The sequence below is a fragment of the Corylus avellana genome, chromosome ca5, assembly GCF_901000735.1.
Source record: "Corylus avellana chromosome ca5, CavTom2PMs-1.0".
Classification (NCBI taxonomy): domain Eukaryota; kingdom Viridiplantae; phylum Streptophyta; class Magnoliopsida; order Fagales; family Betulaceae; genus Corylus; species Corylus avellana.
The window spans coordinates 7,781,475-7,789,408 of record NC_081545.1 but is presented as its reverse complement, the minus strand read 5'-3'; the positions used below and the strand labels follow the sequence as shown (position 1 = coordinate 7,789,408).

General features: G+C 39.7%; 1 pseudogene; it reads right to left on the bottom strand.

The window, feature by feature from the left end:
• The window catches only part of LOC132181703 (G-type lectin S-receptor-like serine/threonine-protein kinase At2g19130), a 13,207-nt pseudogene extending 5,739 nt beyond the window's left edge, over positions 1-7,468 (bottom strand).
• Between the last annotated feature and the right edge of the window lie 466 nt (positions 7,469-7,934).

Here is a 7,934-nt window from a genome sequence, read left to right as displayed (position 1 = left end):
CCTTGGCTGTAATGGGCACCCCTGAAATCCACTCAGGAGCAAGATAACCTCTTGTGCCTCTCATGGTTGTCAGGACTTGGCTGAATTCCCGCCCAACAAGCTTTGCCAGGCCAAAATCTGCCACTTTTGGACACAAATAAGCATCTAGAAGAATGTTCTCGGGTTTTATGTCACAGTGTATGATGCACTCTCTGCACTTATCATGGAGATAAGCCAACCCTCTAGCTGTTCCTATAGCACTCCGGTATCTTGTTTTCCAGTCCAAAAACTCATGATGGAAAAGTTGAGATTCTAAAGAGCCATTTGGCATATAATCATAGACCAGCAACTTTCTAGTACCTTCAGAGCAAAACCCGCGAAGCCGAACAAGATTTCTTGTTGGATTGTACCAATTGTACTGACTTCTGTGCGGAATTGCTTCTCTCCTTGGTTGATGCTTTCAAGTTTTTTGACTGTTATGACTGTTGAATCAGATAACGTCGCTTTGAAAACAGAACCAAAGCCTCCTCCCCCCAACTTGTCCGAAAAATTCTTGGTCGCATTTTGCAAGTCTCTGTACCCAAATGCCACCAATGAACCCTCTACTGTTTTTCCTGTCCCAACAGCTCTCCTTCTCCTTCTAAGGATTACAACCACAAAAAGGCCTAGCAGAACTGCTGCAACTGAGCCCGCAACAATTATCCCCTTATTATTCTTTTTACTTGAGAACTCTGCAAGTTTGAGATACAGAGTTCTCCCATTAGAATCATCTCCTGAGAGTTGTTGCAGATTCAAGAGATCTCCAACCCAAATTGAACAATTATTGATTTCATAAGCATAAGCAGTGCAAGAGCAGTTACTCAAGCAGGTGGATTCACATTCTGCAGCATTTCCAACCTCAACAGACTTTGGTTGTTGTTGGGGTGGTCCCTCTTTATGTGGGGACCAACCCACGTGGATGCTTCAAAGGGTTGAAACCCTTTGTGTGCAATATAAAAAGAAAAGCACTTTGTGCTTTAGTGTTCACGTGAGACTAGGAGACTAAGAGACAAAAAGAAGAGAAAAATAAGGAGAAGAAAGAAAGAGTGCAGCGCAGGGAGAGAAAGCAAAAGAAAAAAAAGAAGAAAAATGGTTACGCTTTTTCAAATCCATCAGAGATTGGAAGGTCGTTTGTGGTTCGATCTTGATTTTAGAGCGTTGCTCCTTACGACGAGTGCTACGTATTGACTGGTGTCAATTGTTGGAATTCATTTCCAATCGCTTGGTTGCTAATACCTACTTGGTGAGATCTTTCTTTATTCTTGTTGGAATCCACTTTAGGGTGATGAATTTATGTTTAATCCAAGAATGCATGTATTCTTGATGTGGTGATAACCTCAAGATATTTTTCTAGGGAAGACAATTGTAAACTCATTATTGTTGATAGTGGAAGATTAAACTGGACTAGGTCCAGTGGTTTTTACCTTTGCACTAGAGGGTATCACGTAAAAATCTTGGTGTCTTGCTTGTGGGTTTGCTTGATTATTATTTTGCTACTGTGTTACTATTTAATTTGTACAAAGAGGGGTAGATTAATTCCGTTGAGCATCTAAAATTGGTGTTCACCCCTAACAAAGTGGTATCAGAGCCTTTGGTTCATTGTTCGTGTGAAGTTCTTGTGTGAATTAAATGGAAGAGTCATCTAACAGCATAGTTAAACTCACAGCTTTCAATTATTTAATTTGGAAGACTAGGATGGAAGATATTTTATATTGCAAGAAATTGTTTGACCCCATTGAGTTGAAAGGTGTCAAACCAGTTGCTGCAACCAACAATGATTAGAAGAAATTGAATAGGAAAGCCGTTGGATATATTAGGTAGTGGGTTGATCAAAGTGTCTTTCATCATGTAGCTAAAGAAGTTGATGTTTACAATCTTTGGCAGAAATTAGAAAGTCTTTATGAACGAAAGACTGCTCAAAACAAAGCATTTATGATAAGAAGGCTTGTGAATTTGAAGTACAAAGATGGGCATAGTGTTACGGAGCATCTGAGTAATTTCCAGGGATTGTTGAATGAGCTGTCTACCATGAAATTTGCACTAGATGATGAGGTGCAAGTGTTACTTGTGTTAAGTTATTTGCTAGACAATTGGGAAACCTTGGTAGTGTCGCTCAGTAATTCGGCTCCCAATGGTGTAATACCTATGGGTATGGTAAAAGACAACATGTTCAATGAAGAGGCAAGAAGAAAAGAGCAAGGTATTTCTTCTCATTTAGAGGAACTTGTTTTAGAAAGGCGGGAGAGAAGTAAAAGCAGAAAACCTCACAGGTATGACAATCGTGACAAGTCAAGAGGAAAGTCCTATTCAAAAATAGACATAAAATGTTTTCACTGTGGCAAGCCTGGGCATCTAAGACAAGATTGCAAAAAGTTTAAAAGGAAATAGTTGAAAAGAAAAGATGAAGAACGTCAAGAAGAAAAAGACAGTGCAGCAGTTGCATCTGATGGTGATGTGGTATTTGCTTTTGATGAAGCTTATGCTAATCTCGCATGTGATAAATCTATGTGGGTAGTTGATACAACAACATCTTTTCATATTACTCCACATAGAGATTTCTTCTCCTCCTATACCAGTGGCGATTTTGGTTGGGTTAGGATGAGAAATGAAGCAAAGTGTAAAGTTGTGGGCATCAGAAATATACAGCTAGAAACCAACATTGGGTGCAAATTGATTCTCAAGGATGTTAGACATGTTCTTGAAATGCGCTTCAACTTGATTTCTATTAGGAAACTTGATGATGAAAGCTACCACAATTACCTTGGAGGTAGACAGTGAAAACTGAGCAAGGGTTCTCTTATCTTAGCCAGGGGAAAAAGGACCAACACTTTCTATAAGACAGCTGCAAGACTAGTCAAGGATGAAGCGATTGTTGTTGAGAATGAAAACTCCACTGAGCTATAGCACAAGAGGCTTGATCACATGAGTGAGACTTCAGATTCTCGCCAAGGAACAGCTCTTACCTAATAATAAAAGTACGTCACTAACGCCCTGTACTCATTGTCTTGTTGGAAAACAAAGAACAGTTTCATTTCAAAAATCCTCTTCATCAAGAAAGTCTAAATATTTTTGATTTAGTTTACACTGATGTCTGCACTATGAACACTAAAACTCTAGGTGGTGCTCTTTATTATGTGACTTTTATTGATGACCACTTTAGAAAGGTATGGGTGTTTGCTTTGAAAACCAAATATCAGGTATTGGGTGTGTTCAAAGTTTTTCATATGAAGGTTGAAAGAGAAACTAGAAGGCAGTTAAAATGCGTCCGTGCAGACAATGGTGATGAATACAGAGGACCGTTTGAAAAGTATTGCGGTAGTCATGGGATCATGCTTGAGAAAAGTTGTGCCCAAGACCCTACAGCATAATGGCGTAGCAGAGAGAATGAACAGAACCATCTGTGAGAGAATCAGGTGTATGCTCTCTCATGTAAAATCGCCTATACATTTTTGGGGTGACGCAATAAGGACAACAGTTGACTTGATAAATCTTTCTCCTTCAGTTCCTTTGGATGGTAACATTCCTCAAAGGGTTTGGACATGGAAACATGTTTCTTTTGAGCACTTGAGAGTGTTTGGCTGCAGGGCATTCATCCATATTCCTAGAGATGAGAGGTCAAAGCTTGATAGCAAAGTCAAGCAATGTATCTTCATGGGTTATGGGCATGAGGAGTTTGGTTATTGATTGTGGGATCCAGTTAATAATAAAATCATACGAAGCAGAGATGTCGTATTCTTTGAAGATCAAACCATTGAAGACTTAGATCAGAAAAAGGCAGAATCTCTCAGTGAATACCGTGTTGATTTGGATCCAGTTATTCCTCCTTGTGTGATGCATGATGAACACATGGGAGATGTACAAGAAAAACATGTTGATACAGTTGGTGAAAATGGTGAGCCTGCAATTGATAATGTAGAGTTAGAAGAGCACCCAGAGCAAGCTTCTTCAGAACCAGCCGCTGAGATTCAGTTGAGGAGATCTACCAGTGACCGACAACCTTCCAGAACGTATTTAGTTAATGAGTATGTGTTACTTTCTGATGGGGGAGAGCTAGAAAGTTATCAAGAGGTTATGCTACATGACCAGAAAAATCAATGGTTAGAAGCCATGCAAGACGAGATGAAATCCTTGTATGAGAATCACACATATGATTTGGTGGAACTGCCTAAGGGCAAGAGAGCACTCAATAATAAATGGGTGTTCAAATGCAAGATTGAACCAAACAGATCACAGCCAAGGTACAAGGAGCGACTAATTGTAAAGGGGTTCGGTCAAAAGAAGGGCATTGATTTTGATGAAATTTTCTCACCCGTGGTAAAGATGTCTTCTATTAGAGTTGTTTTGAGTTTGGCTGCCAAAATGAATTTGAAGATCGAACAGCTTGATGTGAAGACTGCTTTCCTTCATGGTGACTTGGGCGAAGAAATTTATATGGAGCAACTAGAGGGGTTCACAGCTAAAGGCAAAGAACACTTAGTGTGTCGGTTGAAAAAGAGCTTGTACGGACTCAAGCAGGCACCGAGACAGTGGTATAAGAAGTTTGATTCATTTATGGTTGATCATGGGTATGACAGAACTACATCAGATCATTGTGTGTTTGTGAAGAAATTCTCTGATGAAGAATTTATTATTCTCTTGCTATATGTGGATGACATGTTGATTGTTTGTCATGACACTAGTAAAATTGACAGACTGAAGAAAGAATTGAGTAAGTCCTTTGCTATGAAGGACTTGGGATCCGCAAAGCAAATCCTTGGTATGAAGATCTCTCGTGATAGGAAGAAAGGAAAGTTGTGGCTATCACAAGAGAGCTATATCGAGAAGGTATTGGACAAGTTCAACATGAGCAAGGCAAAACTGGTGAGCTCTATACTTGCAGGTTATTTGAAGTTGAGTTCAAAAAAAAGTCCTACAAGTGAGAAAGGAAAAGGTGAAATGAAGAAAGTGCCTTATGCGTCAGGCATGGGTAGCTTGATATACGCCATGGTGTGTACGAGGCTTGATATCGCTCATGAAATTGGAGTTGTCACTCGGTTCCTTTCTAATCCTAGCAAAGAACATTGGCCAGCTATGAAATGAATTCTCAGGTATCTTAGAGGTATTTTGATAGTATGTTTGTGCTTTGGCAGTGGTCAACAAGTGCTTGATGGGTTCACAGACGCAGATATGGCTTGGGATATTGATTCTAGAAAATTTACTTCAGGATACCTGATTACTTATTCAGGGGGAGCAGTGTCATGGCAGTCCAGATTGCAGAAGTGTGTTGCTTTGTCTACCACAGAGGCAGAGTGCATTGCTATCACTGAAGCGGCCAAGGAATTGTTATAGATGAAAAAGTTCTTACAAGAATTGGGTCTACAGCAAGAGAGGTATGTGCTTTACTATAATAGTCAGAGTGGCATCCATCTCAGTAAGAATTCAACTTTCCATTCAATATCGAAACATATCGATGTTAAGTGTCATTGGATTCGTGATGCACTGGAGGATAAGCTATTACAGATTGAGAAAATCCATATTGATGACAATGGGTCCGATATGATGACAAAACCGTTGCCTATGCAAAAGCTTGAAATTTGCAGAAGCGCGGCGGGCTTGGTGGAGCCCTCCACATAATCGGGAGGGGGAGATTTGTTGGGGTTGTCCCTCTTTATGTGGGGACCAACCCACGTGGATAAGCACAAAGGGTTGAAACCCTTTGTGTGCAATATAAAAGGAAAAGCACTTTGTGCTTTTGTGTTCACAAGAGACTAGGAGACTAAGAGACAAAAAGAAGAGAAAAATAAGGAGAAGAAAGAAAGAGTGCGGCACAGGGAGAGAGAAAAAGAAAAAAAGAAGAAAAGGGTTACGCTTTTTCACATCCATCAGAGATTGGAAGGTCGTTTGTGGTTCGATCTTGATGCAATTTTAGAGTGTTGCTCTTGACGACGAGTGCTATGTATTGACAGGTGTCGATCGTTGGAATTCCTCTCCAATCGCTTGGTTGCTAATACCTATTTGGTGAGATCTTTCTTTATTCTTGTTGGAATCCACTTTAGGATGATGAATTTATGTTTAATCCAAGAATGCATGTATTCTTGATGTGGTGATAACCTCTAGATATTTTTCTAGGGAAGATAATTGTAAACTCATTATTGTTGATAGTGAAAGATTTAATTGGACTAGGTCCCGTGATTTTTACCTTCGCATTGGAGGGTTTTTCACGTAAAAATCTTGGTGTCTTGCTTGTGGGTTCGCTTGATTATTATTTTGCTACCGTGTTACTATTTAATTTGCACAAAGAGGGGTAGATTAATTCCGCTGAGCATCTGAAATTGGTATTCACCCCTAAGAGTTGTACAGGCAATGCCATGCTAGGTATTGGAAAGAACCTGTCCCCCTGCCTATTAGTAAGATTGGTATTCTCACACTGTAAAGCATTTCTCCTCATGCACCCACCAGAATACTCGAACAAATTCCATTTGTTCTGCGACTTAGGAACAAAACCTGTCAAACAGCTACAAAAAGACAAGGAATTTTGGTTGCAGATAGCAAAAGCTCCGCAAAAAGCATAAACCTCGCATTGTGTTTTCGGTTGAACCCAAAACAAATTCCACCGATTGGTATTTGCTAACCATGTTAGTTGCTTAATCTGCCCAGAAACATCCAACACAAATTGAGAAATGGTGGAAGGATTATAAAGAGAATAGGTGAAATAACTCTCATTTGTGTTGTTAACATAACTGAAGTTGTAGATATAATTGGCCATCATTTCAGGAACTAAGCTAAATATCTTCCCATCCCAAGCTCCATTAGTCCAATACTGAATGGACCTATTCCACGTAATAATATACGAACTGGTATTTGCCTCTACCTGAAGATTGAAGAGCCCTGTTGTAGGATCCTGCTCATTCTTCCATGAAATGAGTTGTTGGTTTTCATTGGTAGTTTTGTTGAATCCAATCTTACTACCAAGAAGCCATGTATGAGCTGGGTGATCAAAACTTTGCCATAAATATTGCGATGAATTAGACCCATCTCTCACAACAAGATTTCCTTCATCTAGAAGAACAGCTTCTATAGGACTTGAAGTGTTGGTGGTCAAATTTGTGGACCAAACTGGGATTTGGGACTCATTGAAGAGAACCAAATTACCATCCGAGATTCTTAATACAGAACTTATATCAGAGACTGGTTTATCTCTATTTGCCAACCAAACTATGGTTTTGGTTGAGACTTTGTTGAGACTATACCACATGCCTATATAGTAGTTAGAAGAGTTACCTGTTTGGAAGAAACCCAGTACAAAGCTCCCACCTGCAGAGGCAATGGTTTGGTCACCAAAGAGAGATTGGTTGGCAGAGATGGTGTCAGCTCCAAGGGAAAGATGGTTGTTGACAGATAAGCCGAGGAAGACAAGAGAAAGCATGAGCCATGGATTCTTCTTGGTATCCATGGCTGCAAATAATTTTTGCAGAGTGGCTTGAGAGAAGAGAATCCAGGAACAGGGCTAAATACTCGTTTCGCTTCCTTATGCGAGAGGAAGTTCGTAAAGTCAACTGACTACTACGCCAATGAACGATTTGTTGTTGCGGTGTCCCATTTTGTTGGCAGCAAACTATTTGTCGGAAAAGTCAACCTACTTCTTTCAAACTATCAGCTTCTAAACTAAAAAAAAAAAAAAAAAAACTCAGCGTACTCATAAGGCAACTGTTGTGCGAATTTGACATGTATTTTCCTAAACCCACCTTAAATTGATATTGTAAAATAACATATGACCACTATTCGCATTCCCTTTATATATATAAAATCACTTAAAGGATTTCGTGTTAGATTTGATAAGTTTCTGACCTATAGGTTATGCTACGTGTTTTTCTACTATCATCTCAAAGCAGGGGGGAGCCATGGGAGTTGAGCCGCCCTCAACTCCTAAAAATTCT